Here is a 19,367-nt window from a genome sequence, read left to right on the forward strand (position 1 = left end):
GCTAACACTAAATTGCTGGACACAATAACACAATATAAACTAGAAGGTGTAGCGCCAAAAAACTGGAAAGACGATCGAACTGAAGATCTTCATCCAGAACCAGATAGAGCAGACAGGAAAGCCACCACCAGCACCCAAACCAACTGAACCTTACCATCAGTGTTTAGGGTACACACAGTATAAATTGGATTAATGGCCCCAGCAGTTCCTCTGTATCGATCAATCAACTCCACTGATAGTCTAGCCTATTAGACCAATGCCGTATACACACGACTGGACTTTCAACGGACTTGGTCCAGCGGAGCAGCTGAGGTCCACCAGATTTTCAAACGAACGGTTTTTGCCACACACGATCACTCCAAAAATCAGATGGATCCGAACATGATGACGTAGAATAAGGAAGTTCATAGCCAGTAGCCAGTAGCTGCCCTAGCGTCGGTTTTAGTCTGTCGGACTAGCACACAGAAGGCCGGATTTTTCGACCAGACACGAGTCCGTCAGAAAGATTTGAGGCCAGTTTTATTTCTAGGTCCGCCGGACTTTTAGGAAGAAAAAGTCCACTGGAGCCCACGCACGATTGAATTGTCCGATGGACTCTGGTCCGCCAGAAAGTCTGACCGTGTGTACGCGGCATAAGACTGCTTCTAATTATAAACTTCACTGGATCACTCCAGAATCCACATGAAGGTACAAGAGAAAACAGGGCTCATTGCGCAGACATCTAAATAAATAAAGATGTTTTATTAAGTAAAAAACCTGGTACACTCACATTGATAAATGAACTGCCAAGCATATGGAAACAATCATAGTTTCAAACCAAAAAGATGGCTGCCGCGTCTACAGTCAGCGCCCCGCGGAACACGCTTCCTTTAGCTCCACCCCAACATTTCGACATAAGGCTGTGTCAACAGAGGCGTGGTTTAGAACACCTGGGAGTGTTATTTATAGGGGACGGACCCAGGCTAGGATGCTGGAAATAGAATGCATTCCACAGGCTGGAAATTTATCACATTCCGGAAACAAGGGACACAGCAATACATTGGTCTTCAAAGATAAATTACTACTGTTAAAACTAGAAATATTAAACATATAGCTTAAAAGCGATTAACCACTTAAGGACCGCCTCACGCCGATGTACGTCGGCAGAATGGCACGGCTGGGCACAAGCACGTACCTGTACGTTGCTCTTTAAGTGCCCAGCCGTGGGTCCTGAGCTCCGTGACCGTGGCCATGGGACAAGCGGACCTGATCGCTGCTGGTGTCCCACGATCGGGTCACAGAGTTGAAGAACGAGGAGAGGTCTGTGTAAACAAACCTCTCCCGTGCTTCCTACTGTGGCTGTCACCGATTGCCTGTTCCCTGTTATAGGGAAAGACGATCAGTGACGTCTCATACACCAGGTCACGCCCCCCTACAATAAAAAAAACACATAACATCATACATAACCCCTACACTGCCCCCTAGTGGTTAACTCCTTCACTGCCAGTGTCATTTACACAGGAATCAGTGCACTTAAATAGCACTGATTGCTGTATAAATGACAATGGTCCCAAAAATGTGTCAAAAATGTCCAATGTGTCCGCCATAATGTCACAGTCACAATAAAAATCGCTGATCGCCGCCATTACTAGTAAAAAAAAAATATTAATAAAAATGCTATAAAACTATCCCCTATTTTGTAAACGCTATAACTTTTGCGCAAACCAATCAATAATTGCTAATTGTGATTTTTTTACCAAAAATATGTAGAAGAATACGTATCGGCCTAAACTGAGGAAAAAAACATTTTTGATATATTTTTTTGGGGATATTTATTATAGCAAAAAGTAAAAAAATATAGCATTTTTTTCAAAATTGGCGCTCTATTTTTGTTTATAGCGCAAAAAATAAAAACCGCAGAGGTGATCAAATAGCACCAAAAGAAATCTCTATTTGTGGGAAAAAAAGGACGCCAATTTTGTTTGGGAGCCACGTTGCACGACCACGCAAATGTCAGTTAAAGCGATGCAGTGCCGAATCGCAAAAAGGGTCTTGGTCCTTTGGCTGCTAATTGGTCCGGGGCTTAAGTGGTTTATGAGCAGAAGGACTATATCAGTGTTTAAACTGAAAAAAAGGGGGACACGGAATGGACCCGAGAGATGGCGACATCTTGTGGCAAGAATTCAGCATTATACCCACAAATAAAATGAAAAACCTAATACAGAGACAATATTAAATATGTAACATCAGAATCAAAAAAGTGGTACAGGGCGATAATAAATGTATATTGCACAATGATCTAAACATTAATAAAAATAAAAAATAAAAATGAATAAAGAACTCAACTATTAGTAATAAAAGAGTTTATGTCCCATTCAACATTCATTCCAAAGGGAGCGAATGTTTGGGCTTGGTAAATCCACCTTGTTTCCAAACTGGAGAACCCTCTAACCATATTGCTCCCCCTGCAATGTCCAGAAAATTTGTCAATGCTCAAAAAGATTGTCCTTTCAGGGTTACAATTATGTTTAAAAGCATAATGCTTAGAAAGGCTAAGTTTAAGGAACCCCAACTTAATATTAGCAACATGTTCATTCAACCCCGTCTGCATCATGCGTTTAATGCGTACAATGTATTGGAGATTGCAGGGGCACTGAACCATGTACACAACATATTTAGTAGAGCGCGTAATGAATGGTTTTATAAGAAAAGTTTCTAGGGTCGAAGTCAACTGAAACTACTCAGTTCTCCTATTTTTACTCACATTCAGTTTACAAATGGGACACTTTCTGCAAGGAAAATACCCTCCCATGTTATGAAAAAAGACTAGAGGCCTAGGAGGGTCCACTACATTAGGGTCCAGCTGTAATTTCAAAGGGGGACTCCTCTATATACCACACAGGGCATATCAGGTAGAATTGACCCCAGGACCCTATCACCCTTCAGAACATTCTAGTGTTTTGGTATGATTTTCTTAAAGCGGTTCTTCACCCTAAAGGGGAAGTTCCGCTAATCTGATCCCCCCCCCCCCGCAGTGCCACAATCGGCACCTTTCAGGGGGGAGGGGGGGTGCAGTTACCTGGATAATCCAGGTATCTGCACCCACTTCCGGGCTGACCGCCGCAGACCTCCGCAGATGCCCCGCCCCCCCGTTGTGTTCTGGGAAACACACAGTTCCCAGAGACACAGCGGGGGACCATAAGAGACGCGCAGCGCGACTCGCGCATGCGCAGTAGGGAACCGGGCAGTGAAGCTGTAATGCTTCACTTCCCGATTCCCTGACAGAGGATGGCGGCGGGGGCAGCAGCGAGACGAGCTATCGCTCGTCATCTGCCGCCGACATCGCTGGACCCTGGGACAGGTAAGTGTGATTTTATTAAAAGTCAGCAGCTGCAATATTAGTAGCTGCTGGCTTTTAATATTTTTTTTTTAGGTGCAGAACCGCTTTAACATCATAATATTGATTGGAGTATGTGGTAATGAATGAATATTTGAAACTCTCATCAACTTTTTTGGGCTTGGGTACCAACAGATCTTCCCTGTCTTTATCCTGAGCTTATCTAAATGCTCCTTTCATTTCTTTAGGATCACATCCCTTCTCCAGAAACCTCTTTCTGAGTATTTAGGATTCCCGCACAAAATCTTCATGATTTGTGCAATTTCTCCTCAACCTCAGAAATTGGCTCTTGGGGATTGATTTGAGCCAAGATTTATGGTGACAACTCTTAGAATCAATGTAGCCATTTTGATCGATATCCTTGAAGTAGGTGGATGTGCTAACCATCCAACCTACCAACCTGATCCTGACTGGAGACACGTCGGCCATCTTTTTTGGTTTGAAACAATGATTGTTTCCATATACTTGACAGTTCATTTATCAATGTGAGTGTACCAGCTTTTTTACTTAATAAAACATCTGATTTATTTGGATGTCTATGCAATGAGCCCTGTTTTCTCTTGTACCTTCATGTGGATGCTAGAATGATCCAGTAAAATTTATAATTAGAAGCAATATTCGGGTTCATTCTATCCGTGTGGCAAGGAATAGGCTGGACTATCAGTGGAGTGGATCGATCGATGCAGAGGAACTGCTAGGGCCATTAATCCAATTTATATTGTGTGTACCCTACACACTGACGGTAAGGTTCTGGGTGAAGATCTTCAGTTCGATCAGCTTTCCAGTTTTTTTTTTTATCATAGATGGACTTTCTTTAACTTTTTTGTTTGGCGTTACACCTTCTACACCTTCTAAGTTCTCATTGCTTAAGTATAAGATTTAATTTTTGTGTTCAAACACAAACTACTCACATAAAGATGATAAAAACACAGCATGTAAAGCCGACAGTCGTGTTAGTTCCGTAGGCCAGCAGCGGGTGACGTCATGCATAGCTCCTCCCCCGTATGTGTTACATTCAATCAGAACTTCAGTGTCACTGGACTCCTCCCCCTTCCCTTCGTTAGCAGATGGAGGCACTTGGGTAAGGGGGAAGAGTCCGGTGACGTCGGTGTCCGTGACGTCGATGTCCGCGTTGTCACCGGATCTCCGACGGAACTCCCTGAAGACCCGGAAGCCGACGGAGAGGTGGGCACCGATCCAAAGAATTTTGATTGATCAAAAAAATTAACGATTAATCGAGGAATTAATCTTTAATTTCCACAGCCCTATTCAAAATACATAAAATATATGATTTAAAAGCAGTATGTTGGACAATTCATACAGTTAATTTCCTGAGGCATGACAGAAAGGACTCTAAGGTAAGAGACCACAATCAAGCATGGCAATCAGAATGCCCAACATGTTTCAGAATTGTATTTATACAGTTCCTTCTCCAGTGGTTTTAAAGATATACTGTACAATCTATCATGAGAATACATAAATATAAATTAATCAAAGAGTATATAGAGCATATGCAAAACATGGGGACAACAACATAGAACATGACAAATATTGAGAGGCAAAGATTGGAAACTTACTAATAGAAATGTTCATGTACAAAGACTGTGCCACAGACAAATCATAGCCCATTGGTTTAGCAGATGTCACTCCAAACTCCAGTCTCCAAAGGATAATGGTAGTCAAACTGATAAAGTTGAAGAAAGGCAACAGCCAAATGTATGTAGTAGGAGAGCTGGAGACTAGGGGGTATAGGGAACCTCTCAGTAATGACTAACAAGTCATAACATCAAATGAGGATCAGACAGGTGTAGCAGGCTATGGAATACACAAGGAACGAAGGATCTGGACCCCTAAACGTAAACAATATATAATATAGTGAAAATATAGGGAAGAGTAACGTATAAGATTATAATTCTAACTGGAAATAGCCAATAAGGCACTAAGGAAGCAACAACGTAGGCTTTTTCAGGCAACAAGCCAAATGATAAAAGGGTATACTATCATACAAAAATTGGCTACTGTGAGTAGCTGATAAAACACTAAAAGAATAAGGTGGCAAGCTGTTCAAACGACGAGCTATGAAATAGAAAGTAAATACATACATCTATTAGCAGTCCTAAGAGCATAAATACCAAATAAATGGCTAAATGCCAAAGCATGAATATAATAGGATAGATTAACATGGAAAAAGCTTACTTAGTGCAGATGCAAAGGGGTCTCTCTGTTCCTAATACAAAGCCTGGGCCTGCAGCAAATGAGTAATGCTGCTAACAAATTTAAATAACAGTTGGTGTCTGCTCTATCTGCTTCTGGATGAAGATCTTCAGTTCAATCATCTATCCAGATTTTTTATCATATGTGGACTTTTTGTTTGGTGTTATACCTTCTATTTTATATTGTATATGCCCCCCCCCCTTTCCCTAAATTGGGTGCAGAGGAAAGACATTATGCCCAGTGTGCCCCAATTCACTTGGAACTATAGAACTATAGAACTGTGCCCAATTACTAATCATACTCAGATGCAAGCACCCTTTAACTAAATTTACCACAACTCCCTGGATTCCTGGACATGCCAAGGGAAGATATATTTCTCAGTTTTCCTCCCTCAGCAGGTCAGAGAGGCCACACCTGATAAGACAAAAGTATATAGGCAAGTGATCTGCAGCCAGGGGAGAGGCCACCCACTGTCAGAACCAGTATACAAGCAGTCAGGTGAGAGTCTAATAGCACACAGCTTCTCCTAAGGACTCAGCTACTGTGGGGAGCACCTACTAAGTGGTGATATATTGTTCCCAAGCCTTGGATCCCTCCTCCTGTGTACTATTTATGAATAGTGATGGACGAACTTCCGACGGGACGTTTCGCGAACGCGAAACGCGAACGGGCACAAACGTTCGCGAAAACGACCGTTCGCCGCGGGCTCCATTGACTTCAATGGGAGGCGAATTTCGCAAACCTTTAGGTCGAATTTGCGGCCACGTGGTAATTATTAGGGGGTAGCACGTAGTCCCACCACCTGGACAATAGCATAATACATGTATGAGGTGAATTTGGGATCGATAACTACAAGCATTTTTTTTTTATTTGGGAAATTGTTCTGACAATTCAGGACTATGGAGCTAATGAAGGCAATGGAGGAGAGGGAAGGTCAGGGACCAGGGTAGGCAAACAAGAGGGTGCAGGAGATACAGAGCACTGACAGCAGCACCGTAATACAGAGCACTGACATCAGCACCGTGACATACAGCGCTGACAGCAGCTCCGTGACATACAGCGCTGACAGCAGCACCGTGACATACAGCGCTGACAGCAGCTCCGTGACATACAGCGCTGACAGCAGCTCCGTGACATACAGCGCTGACAGCAGCACCGTGACATACAGCGCTGACAGCAGCTCCGTGACATACAGCGCTGACAGCAGCTCCGTGACATACAGCGCTGACAGCAGCTCCGTGACATACAGCACTGACAGCAGCTCCGTGACATACAGCGCTGACAGCAGCTCCGTGACATACAGCGCTGACAGCAGCACCGTGACATACAGCGCTGACAGCAGCTCCGTGACATACAGCGCTGACAGCAGCTCCGTGACATACAGCGCTGACAGCAGCTCCGTGACATACAGCACTGACAGCAGCTCCGTGACATACAGCGCTGACAGCAGCTCCGTGACATACAGCGCTGACAGCAGCACCGTGACATACAGCGCTGACAGCAGCTCCGTGACATACAGCGCTGACAGCAGCTCCGTGACATACAGCGCTGACAGCAGCTCCGTGACATACAGCGCTGACAGCAGCTCCGTGACATACAGCGCTGACAGCAGCTCCGTGACATACAGCGCTGACAGCAGCTCCGTGACATACAGCGCTGACAGCAGCTCCGTGACATACAGCGCTGACAGCAGCTCCGTGACATACAGCGCTGACAGCAGCTCCGTGACATACAGCGCTGACAGCAGCACCGTAAGCAGCCCCAGGAGGAAGTCAGCACAGCACAGGGATGGTGTGATCCCCTCATAATAAGAACCCCCAGGAGGAAGTCAGCACAGCACAGGGATGGTGTGATCCCCTCATAATAAGAACCCCCAGGAGGAAGTCAGCACAGCACAGGGATGGTGGGAGCCCCTCATAATAAGAACACCCAGGAGGAAGTCAGCACAGCACAGGGATGGTGGGAACCCCTCATAATAAGCAGCCCCAGTAGAAATATGACACCGCTCAACCTCTTCAAAGAGGAGGGTAGGGGCATATAGTACGGTGTGCTTTTTTGGGTCAGGGAAGTGAGCCAAATGAATTAAGAAGGTCTGTGTGCTTGATTCCAAAAATTGTTTATAGACATATACATGGTCTACTGATCACATGTGTTGAATTCCTCCGAGATCCATGCCTCATTCATTTTTAGAAATGTGAGGTAGTTAACACTGTGGTGAGCTAGGCGAGTACGCTTATCGGTCACAATCCCCCCTGCTGCGCTGAACGTCCTTTCGGACAGGACACTGGATGAGGGGCAAGCCAACAGTTCGATTGCAAATTGGGCAAGCTCTGGCCAGAGGTCAAGCCTGCCCACCCAGTAGTCTAGGGGTTCATCACTCCTCAGAGCGTCCACATCGGCCGTTAACCCAATGTAGTCGGACACCTGACGGTCTAGGCGTTCCCTGATGCTGGATCCGGATGACACCTGTCGATGGGTCGGCTGAAAGAATGACCTCATATCCGAAGTCACCAACACATCTTCAAACCGGCCTCTTCTTGCAGGCGCTGTTGGATTGGTACCCGCAAATCCTTCTCTGGGAGTGGGAATTGCTCCTCTGCCAGCGCACGCAAAAGCAGAATGCAGCATTTCTCGAAGCAAGGCCTGGAAGTGCTGCATTCTGACAGCCCTCTGCGACGGCGGTAACATTTCCGCCATTTTGTGTTTGTACCGGGGGTCTAAGTACGTTGCCACCCAGTACTGGTCCTTGACCCTCATGCTTTTTATACGGGGGTCCCTATTAAAACACTGGAGCATGAAGGCCCCCATTTGCACTAAAGTGGAAGCGGTGTGGTGGCCTGGCTCCTGCTCATCATCCAGGATAATGTCGTCCTCTTCATTCTCCTCTCCCCATCCTCGCACAACAGGGATCCCAGAAAGGTTTAAAGCATGCTCTTCTTGCTCCTGCTCATCCGCCCCGGCACCATCCTCCTCTGACTCCTCATCAGACTCCTGTTGTTGACTTGTCTCAGATAGAGTAGCCCCCCCTGGGAATTCATCCAGCATTGCGACTTCCTCATCTTCCCGCTCCTGCTCCTCCACAGCCTGATCAATGACACGACGCAATGCACGCTCCAGAAAGAAGGCATAAGGTACCATGTCACTGATGGCGCCATGGCTGCGACTGACCAGTTTGGTGATCTCCTCAAATGGCCGCAGAAGTCTGCATGTGTCGCGCATGAGCAGCCACTGGCGCGGTGAAAAAAAACCCAGCTCCCCAGAACCGTTTCTTTCGCAGAGTTCATACAGGTAGACGTTAACTGCACGTTTCTGCTGGAGCAGCCTATCAAGCATATAGAAGGTTGAGTTCCATCGCGTCGGGCAATCGCAAATAAGACGTCTGACCGGCAGATGGTGTCGCCGCTGAATGTCAGCAAGGCGAGCCATGGCCGTGTAAGATCTTCTGAAATGGGCCGAGATTTTCCTTGCCTGCCGCAAGATGTCCTGGACCCCAGGGTATTTGACAAGGAATCGCTGCACGACCAAGTTTAAGACGTGTGCCATGCACGGCACGTGCGTGATTTTGCCCTGTTTCAATGCGCTAAGCAGATTGGCACCGTTGTCACACACCACTTTACCAACTGTCAAATTGAGCGGTGTTAGCCACTCATCTGCCTGTGAACGCAAAGCTGAAAGGAGTGCCGGGCCAGTGTGGCTCTTTGCTTCCAGGCACAACAGACGCAGCACGGCATGGCAACGTCTCACCTGGCATGTGGAATAGGTTCTGGGGAGCTTGGGCGGTGCAGTGGAAGAGACGCTAGCAGCGGAAAAGGAGGAGGCAGCTGAGGAGGAGAGGGAGGAGGATGGAGTAGGAGGAGGAGAAGAAGAGTCAGGCCTGCATGCAATCCGTGGCGGTAAAACCAAATCTACACGGGTGCCACGGGTTACATGCTTGACGGCCGTCAGAAGGTTCACCCAGTGGGCAGTAAAACTGATATACCTTCCCTGCCCGTGTTTGCTAGACCACGTGTCTGTGGTCAGATGTATCTTGGCACCGACACTGTGTGCCAGAGATACATTCACTTGCCGCTGAACATGGCCATATAGCTCTGGGATGCCCTTCTCTGAGAAATACTTCCTTCCTGGGACCTTCCATTGTGGTGTTCCAATGGCCACAAATTTGCGAAAGGCCTCCGAGTCCACCAGTTTATATGGCAGTAGTTGGCGGGCTATGAGTTCTGACAAGCCAGCCGCCAACCGTTGGGCAAGAGGGTTATCCGGCGTCATCATTTTTTTACGCTCAAACATTAGGCCCACGGAAGCCTGCCTTTTTGCAGAAAAATGTGAGCTTGGCGTGATGGAAGGTGGAGTGGAGGACAATTGTGAGGAGAGAGGAGAAGGAGAAGTAGAAGACGAGGCTGGACGGTGAGAGCCTGCAGTGTGGCTTTGTGTGTTCCGTTGCTCCCACTGGGCTCGGTGATGGCTGCTCATGTGCCTTCTTAAGGCGGTCGTCCCTAGGTGAGTATTGGGCTTACCGCGACTAACGCGTTGACTGCAAAGATTGCAGATGGCAACGCTATTGTCAGCAGCGGACACGTTAAAAAAAGCCCACACTGCGGAGCCATGTGCCGGTGTCCTGGGAGCGCCAGATGTGACCGTACATGGTCGATGACTCGCTCCTGATACATTTGCAGTCTGCTTTGTCCCTGCTGTGCAATGTAAGTCATTGCTGCTTCTCCTCCCTATCTGCTGGTCCATATCTCCCTCTGAACTCCCCTCCTCTTCCTCTCTTGTGGGCACCCACGTGACATCACTAGACACGTCATCATCAACGTCACCTTCCCCACCGCTATAAGTAGAGTAGGCAGCAACACCGGGGACCAACCTCCTCCTTGGGCTGATCTGGGTACTGGCGTCAGACTGCTGAGTAGCGCTTGTTGCTGCCTCCTCTTCCTGATCCAATACCAAGAGTGGCTGCGCATCAGAAATGTCCTCTTGATATGGATCGGAAAATAATTCCAGTGACTCAAGCGGAAGGTATGTGGTGGTGGTGGTGGTGGTCGTGTTGTTGGTGGTAGTGTCTTTGGGGGTGCACATAGCAGAGAGTGAAGAAGAGGGTGCAGATCGAGAGGATGAGGAGGGTGCAGAAGAATAAGGCTGAGTGAGCCACTCAACCAAGTCTGGTGCGTCCTTTAAAGTAATTGAACGCACCTTCTGCAACTTCCCACTTTGGCTCAAGGCTGTTGCTCCTGCCCTACCCCTACCACCCCTGCGGAAGGGCCTGCCTCTTCCTCTGCCTGTCATTTTTTAAATCACCCTGTGACAAAACTCTTAGTCCCTATACCGCTGAAGGACTGCTGCAGTATAGGGCAGCGGTCAGCAGTAGTGCACGTCAACCCTATGTATTGTGGACCGATAGCGGTCCTTACAGAACAGCAGACTGTACTGCACTCAGGCCTATGTACCGTAGCACCCTATACCAAGTTACCAGTCCTTATAAAAACTTTTGTGGACCAAGCAGGTTGTGTGTTAGTGATTAGCAGACTGTACGTCAGTCCCTATACCAATGAAGGACTGCTGCAGTATAGGGCAGCGGTCAGCAGTAGTGCACGGCAACCCTATGTATTGTGGACCGATAGCGGTCCTTACAGAACAGCAGACTGTAACGCACTCAGGCCTATGTACCGTAGCACCCTATACCAAGTTACCAGTCCTTATAAGAACTTTTGTGGACCAAGCAGGTTGTGTGTTAGTGTTTAGCAGACTGTGCGTCAGTCCCTATACCGCTGAAGGACTGCTGCAGTATAGGGCAGCGGTCAGCAGTAGTGCACGGCAACCCTATGTATTGTGGACCGATAGCGGTCCTTACAGAACAGCAGACTGTAACGCACTCAGGCCTATGTACCGTAGCACCCTATACCAAGTTACCAGTCCTTATAAGAACTTTTGTGGACCAAGCAGGTTGTGTGTTAGTGATTAGCAGACTGTACGTCAGTCCCTATACCAATGAAGGACTGCTGCAGTATAGGGCAGCGGTCAGCAGTAGTGCACGGCAACCCTATGTATTGTGGACCGATAGCGGTCCTTACAGAACAGCAGACTGTAACGCACTCAGGCCTATGTACCGTAGCACCCTATACCAAGTTACCAGTCCTTATAAGAACTTTTGTGGACCAAGCAGGTTGTGTGTTAGTGATTAGCAGACTGTACGTCAGTCCCTATACCAATGAAGGACTGCTGCAGTATAGGGCAGCGGTCAGCAGTAGTGCACGGCAACCCTATGTATTGTGGACCGATAGCGGTCCTTACAGAACAGCAGACTGTACTGCACTCAGGCCTATGTACCGTAGCACCCTATACCAAGTTACCAGTCCTTATAAGAACTTTTGTGGACCAAGCAGGTTGTGTGTTAGTGTTTAGCAGACTGTGCGTCAGTCCCTATACCGCTGAAGGACTGCTGCAGTATAGGGCAGCGGTCAGCAGTAGTGCACGGCAACCCTATGTATTGTGGACCGATAGCGGTCCTTACAGAACAGCAGACTGTAACGCACTCAGGCCTATGTACCGTAGCACCCTATACCAAGTTACCAGTCCTTATAAGAACTTTTGTGGACCAAGCAGGTTGTGTGTTAGTGATTAGCAGACTGTACGTCAGTCCCTATACCAATGAAGGACTGCTGCAGTATAGGGCAGCGGTCAGCAGTAGTGCACGGCAACCCTATGTATTGTGGACCGATAGCGGTCCTTACAGAACAGCAGACTGTAACGCACTCAGGCCTATGTACCGTAGCACCCTATACCAAGTTACCAGTCCTTATAAGAACTTTTGTGGACCAAGCAGGTTGTGTGTTAGTGTTTAGCAGACTGTGCGTCAGTCCCTATACCGCTGAAGGACTGCTGCAGTATAGGGCAGCGGTCAGCAGTAGTGCACGGCAACCCTATGTATTGTGGACCGATAGCGGTCCTTACAGAACAGCAGACTGTAACGCACTCAGGCCTATGTACCGTAGCACCCTATACCAAGTTACCAGTCCTTATAAGAACTTTTGTGGACCAAGCAGGTTGTGTGTTAGTGTTTAGCAGACTGTGCGTCAGTCCCTATACCGCTGAAGGACTGCTGCAGTATAGGGCAGCGGTCAGCAGTAGTGCACGGCAACCCTATGTATTGTGGACCGATAGCGGTCCTTACAGAACAGCAGACTGTAACGCACTCAGGCCTATGTACCGTAGCACCCTATACCAAGTTACCAGTCCTTATAAGAACTTTTGTGGACCAAGCAGGTTGTGTGTTAGTGATTAGCAGACTGTACGTCAGTCCCTATACCAATGAAGGACTGCTGCAGTATAGGGCAGCGGTCAGCAGTAGTGCACGGCAACCCTATGTATTGTGGACCGATAGCGGTCCTTACAGAACAGCAGACTGTAACGCACTCAGGCCTATGTACCGTAGCACCCTATACCAAGTTACCAGTCCTTATAAGAACTTTTGTGGACCAAGCAGGTTGTGTGTTAGTGATTAGCAGACTGTACGTCAGTCCCTATACCAATGAAGGACTGCTGCAGTATAGGGCAGCGGTCAGCAGTAGTGCACGGCAACCCTATGTATTGTGGACCGATAGCGGTCCTTACAGAACAGCAGACTGTAACGCACTCAGGCCTATGTACCGTAGCACCCTATACCAAGTTACCAGTCCTTATAAGAACTTTTGTGGACCAAGCAGGTTGTGTGTTAGTGATTAGCAGACTGTACGTCAGTCCCTATACCAATGAAGGACTGCTGCAGTATAGGGCAGCGGTCAGCAGTAGTGCACGGCAACCCTATGTATTGTGGACCGATAGCGGTCCTTACAGAACAGCAGACTGTAACGCACTCAGGCCTATGTACCGTAGCACCCTATACCAAGTTACCAGTCCTTATAAGAACTTTTGTGGACCAAGCAGGTTGTGTGTTAGTGATTAGCAGACTGTACGTCAGTCCCTATACCAATGAAGGACTGCTGCAGTATAGGGCAGCGGTCAGCAGTAGTGCACGGCAACCCTATGTATTGTGGACCGATAGCGGTCCTTACAGAACAGCAGACTGTAACGCACTCAGGCCTATGTACCGTAGCACCCTATACCAAGTTACCAGTCCTTATAAGAACTTTTGTGGACCAAGCAGGTTGTGTGTTAGTGATTAGCAGACTGTACGTCAGTCCCTATACCAATGAAGGACTGCTGCAGTATAGGGCAGCGGTCAGCAGTAGTGCACGGCAACCCTATGTATTGTGGACCGATAGCGGTCCTTACAGAACAGCAGACTGTAACGCACTCAGGCCTATGTACCGTAGCACCCTATACCAAGTTACCAGTCCTTATAAGAACTTTTGTGGACCAAGCAGGTTGTGTGTTAGTGTTTAGCAGACTGTGCGTCAGTCCCTATACCGCTGAAGGACTGCTGCAGTATAGGGCAGCGGTCAGCAGTAGTGCACGGCAACCCTATGTATTGTGGACCGATAGCGGTCCTTACAGAACAGCAGACTGTAACGCACTCAGGCCTATGTACCGTAGCACCCTATACCAAGTTACCAGTCCTTATAAGAACTTTTGTGGACCAAGCAGGTTGTGTGTTAGTGTTTAGCAGACTGTGCGTCAGTCCCTATACCGCTGAAGGACTGCTGCAGTATAGGGCAGCGGTCAGCAGTAGTGCACGGCAACCCTATGTATTGTGGACCGATAGCGGTCCTTACAGAACAGCAGACTGTAACGCACTCAGGCCTATGTACCGTAGCACCCTATACCAAGTTACCAGTCCTTATAAGAACTTTTGTGGACCAAGCAGGTTGTGTGTTAGTGTTTAGCAGACTGTGCGTCAGTCCCTATACCGCTGAAGGACTGCTGCAGTATAGGGCAGCGGTCAGCAGTAGTGCACGGCAACCCTATGTATTGTGGACCGATAGCGGTCCTTACAGAACAGCAGACTGTAACGCACTCAGGCCTATGTACCGTAGCACCCTATACCAAGTTACCAGTCCTTATAAGAACTTTTGTGGACCAAGCAGGTTGTGTGTTAGTGATTAGCAGACTGTACGTCAGTCCCTATACCAATGAAGGACTGCTGCAGTATAGGGCAGCGGTCAGCAGTAGTGCACGGCAACCCTATGTATTGTGGACCGATAGCGGTCCTTACAGAACAGCAGACTGTAACGCACTCAGGCCTATGTACCGTAGCACCCTATACCAAGTTACCAGTCCTTATAAGAACTTTTGTGGACCAAGCAGGTTGTGTGTTAGTGATTAGCAGACTGTACGTCAGTCCCTATACCAATGAAGGACTGCTGCAGTATAGGGCAGCGGTCAGCAGTAGTGCACGGCAACCCTATGTATTGTGGACCGATAGCGGTCCTTACAGAACAGCAGACTGTAACGCACTCAGGCCTATGTACCGTAGCACCCTATACCAAGTTACCAGTCCTTATAAGAACTTTTGTGGACCAAGCAGGTTGTGTGTTAGTGTTTAGCAGACTGTGCGTCAGTCCCTATACCGCTGAAGGACTGCTGCAGTATAGGGCAGCGGTCAGCAGTAGTGCACGGCAACCCTATGTATTGTGGACCGATAGCGGTCCTTACAGAACAGCAGACTGTAACGCACTCAGGCCTATGTACCGTAGCACCCTATACCAAGTTACCAGTCCTTATAAGAACTTTTGTGGACCAAGCAGGTTGTGTGTTAGTGATTAGCAGACTGTACGTCAGTCCCTATACCAATGAAGGACTGCTGCAGTATAGGGCAGCGGTCAGCAGTAGTGCACGGCAACCCTATGTATTGTGGACCGATAGCGGTCCTTACAGAACAGCAGACTGTAACGCACTCAGGCCTATGTACCGTAGCACCCTATACCAAGTTACCAGTCCTTATAAGAACTTTTGTGGACCAAGCAGGTTGTGTGTTAGTGTTTAGCAGACTGTGCGTCAGTCCCTATACCGCTGAAGGACTGCTGCAGTATAGGGCAGCGGTCAGCAGTAGTGCACGGCAACCCTATGTATTGTGGACCGATAGCGGTCCTTACAGAACAGCAGACTGTAACGCACTCAGGCCTATGTACCGTAGCACCCTATACCAAGTTACCAGTCCTTATAAGAACTTTTGTGGACCAAGCAGGTTGTGTGTTAGTGATTAGCAGACTGTACGTCAGTCCCTATACCAATGAAGGACTGCTGCAGTATAGGGCAGCGGTCAGCAGTAGTGCACGGCAACCCTATGTATTGTGGACCGATAGCGGTCCTTACAGAACAGCAGACTGTAACGCACTCAGGCCTATGTACCGTAGCACCCTATACCAAGTTACCAGTCCTTATAAGAACTTTTGTGGACCAAGCAGGTTGTGTGTTAGTGATTAGCAGACTGTACGTCAGTCCCTATACCAATGAAGGACTGCTGCAGTATAGGGCAGCGGTCAGCAGTAGTGCACGGCAACCCTATGTATTGTGGACCGATAGCGGTCCTTACAGAACAGCAGACTGTAACGCACTCAGGCCTATGTACCGTAGCACCCTATACCAAGTTACCAGTCCTTATAAGAACTTTTGTGGACCAAGCAGGTTGTGTGTTAGTGTTTAGCAGACTGTGCGTCAGTCCCTATACCGCTGAAGGACTGCTGCAGTATAGGGCAGCGGTCAGCAGTAGTGCACGGCAACCCTATGTATTGTGGACCGATAGCGGTCCTTACAGAACAGCAGACTGTAACGCACTCAGGCCTATGTACCGTAGCACCCTATACCAAGTTACCAGTCCTTATAAGAACTTTTGTGGACCAAGCAGGTTGTGTGTTAGTGATTAGCAGACTGTACGTCAGTCCCTATACCAATGAAGGACTGCTGCAGTATAGGGCAGCGGTCAGCAGTAGTGCACGGCAACCCTATGTATTGTGGACCGATAGCGGTCCTTACAGAACAGCAGACTGTAACGCACTCAGGCCTATGTACCGTAGCACCCTATACCAAGTTACCAGTCCTTATAAGAACTTTTGTGGACCAAGCAGGTTGTGTGTTAGTGATTAGCAGACTGTACGTCAGTCCCTATACCAATGAAGGACTGCTGCAGTATAGGGCAGCGGTCAGCAGTAGTGCACGGCAACCCTATGTATTGTGGACCGATAGCGGTCCTTACAGAACAGCAGACTGTAACGCACTCAGGCCTATGTACCGTAGCACCCTATACCAAGTTACCAGTCCTTATAAGAACTTTTGTGGACCAAGCAGGTTGTGTGTTAGTGTTTAGCAGACTGTGCGTCAGTCCCTATACCGCTGAAGGACTGCTGCAGTATAGGGCAGCGGTCAGCAGTAGTGCACGGCAACCCTATGTATTGTGGACCGATAGCGGTCCTTACAGAACAGCAGACTGTAACGCACTCAGGCCTATGTACCGTAGCACCCTATACCAAGTTACCAGTCCTTATAAGAACTTTTGTGGACCAAGCAGGTTGTGTGTTAGTGATTAGCAGACTGTACGTCAGTCCCTATACCAATGAAGGACTGCTGCAGTATAGGGCAGCGGTCAGCAGTAGTGCACGGCAACCCTATGTATTGTGGACCGATAGCGGTCCTTACAGAACAGCAGACTGTAACGCACTCAGGCCTATGTACCGTAGCACCCTATACCAAGTTACCAGTCCTTATAAGAACTTTTGTGGACCAAGCAGGTTGTGTATTAGTGTTTAGCAGACTGTGCGTCAGTCCCTATACCGCTGAAGGACTGCTGCAGTATAGGGCAGCGGTCAGCAGTAGTGCACGGCAACCCTATCTATTGTGGACCGATAGCGGTCCTTACAGAACAGCAGACTGTACCGCACCCAAGCCTATGTACCGTAGCACCCTAGACAGACCAAGTTACCAGTCCTTATAAGAACTTTTGTGGAACAAGTGAGTTGTGAATGATTAGCAGACTGCAGCAGAAGGGCAGCAGTCAAGTATAATATTCTTTCTATATTTGGAAGAAAGAATATTATACGTGTACAAGCCTATTACCGTACCACTGATACCAGTCCTGAAAAGAACCTTTGTGGAACTAATAGTAACAGCAAGTCTTTAAAATTATCCTCACTGCCTGACAACACTGCTTCCTGCCTGTCCCTATACAAATTGGCAAAAAAGAGTAGGCTGGAACGATTAGCTGGAACAGCTCTTTTGTGGACCTGATAGTAACAGCTAATGATGATGATGATGATGATGATGAAGAAAGACTAATCTGGCTGAGCTGTCCCTAAAATAGCAGCATACAGCGCTCTGTCCCTTTATCTAAACTGACAAAAGAAACTCAGGCTGCTGACCTAACACCTATACCAGTCCTGAAAAGAACTTTTGTGTACCAAATAGCTAGCGTTTTCTCTGTCCCTACTCCACACAGGATCCTTTCCCTACAGTGACAGAAGAAAGAATGTAAAATGGCCACCGGATCGGGTGTATTTATAGGTTAGGGGGAATGTCCAAGTGTCCATGAGCTGTCATGTCTCAATTGGTTGTCCTGTAACACATGATAAACGTGTCACGAAAGGTTAAAGTTCTTGTATACATTAAACACGTAAGTCCGCCGGGGCGAACGACGGAAAAAGGCGTTCGAACCCGCGGACGGCGAAAGTCGGAAATTCGCCGCGAAACGACCGCCGGGCGAACCGTTCGGCCATCACTATTTATGAATACAACTGCAAGTCGCTTTATTGCACTGTGAATCCCAGCAAGACTCTTGATTGTTATATAGTCTTAAAGTGACTATGCTATGCAGCCATGTTGCCCTGATTAAATCACAGAGACATTGCTATGAAGAACTCATGTTTGTGCAGTTTTCATTCTCTTATGTGTATTATTCTGCACTGTATGCATGCTCTTTGATATCCTGACTAGGGATAAGTCAAATACCCTCCGGTTTGGTTTGCACCAGGATATGCAAACAGGCAAAAAATTTGTGAGAACATGCGAACGCCGTTAAAGTCTATGGGACACGAATATGAAAGATCAAAATTGCTCATTTTAAAGGCTTATATGCAAGTTATTGCCCTGAAAAGTGTTTGGGGACCCGAGTACTGCCCCAGGGGACATGGATCAATGCAAAAAAACAAAAACATTTCAGGAGCAGTGATTTTAAGAATGCTTAAAGTAAAACAATAAAATTGAAATATCCCTATAATAAATATCGTGCCTGGGGGTCCCCTTAGTCTGCCTATAAAATAGTGCATCTTTCTGATGTGTTTTTCAGTCCCACAGCAAAATGACATTTCTAATGGAAAAATTTAAACTTGCTCGCAGCTGTAATGTATTCCCGTGTCCCGGCAATATAGATAAAAATCAAGGAAAGGCCCTTTGAGTCTGGTATGGATATTTAGGGAAACTCGACACCAAAATAAAAATAAAAAACATACCAGGCCCTTTGGGGATTTTAAGGGGCACTCCACGACAAAATTTTACAAAATTGGCGTGAGGTCCCCCCAAAATCCATACCAGACCCTTATCTGAGCATGCAGCCTTGTGGACAGGATAGGGGGCAAGTGAGCTCCCCCCTCCTGAACCATACAAGGCCACATGCCCTCAACATGAAGAGGGTGCTTTGGGGTCTTCCCCAATGCACCTTGTCCCCATGTTGAAAGGTACAAGGACCTCATCCTCACAACCCTTGCCTGGTGGTTATGGGTGGAGGGTTTATCGGAATCTGGAAGCCCCCATTAACAAGGGACTCCCAGATCCCGCCCCCCCCCCCCTCCATATACCCCTACCCATTCAAACAAAAGTGTAAAAAAAGTCAAAAACACAAAAGACCGTTTTTGAC

The sequence above is a fragment of the Lithobates pipiens genome, unplaced genomic scaffold (genome assembly GCF_037356315.1).
Source record: "Lithobates pipiens isolate NorthernLeopardFrog02 unplaced genomic scaffold, aLitPip1_a1.2 Scaffold_19, whole genome shotgun sequence".
Lineage (NCBI taxonomy): Eukaryota > Metazoa > Chordata > Amphibia > Anura > Ranidae > Lithobates > Lithobates pipiens.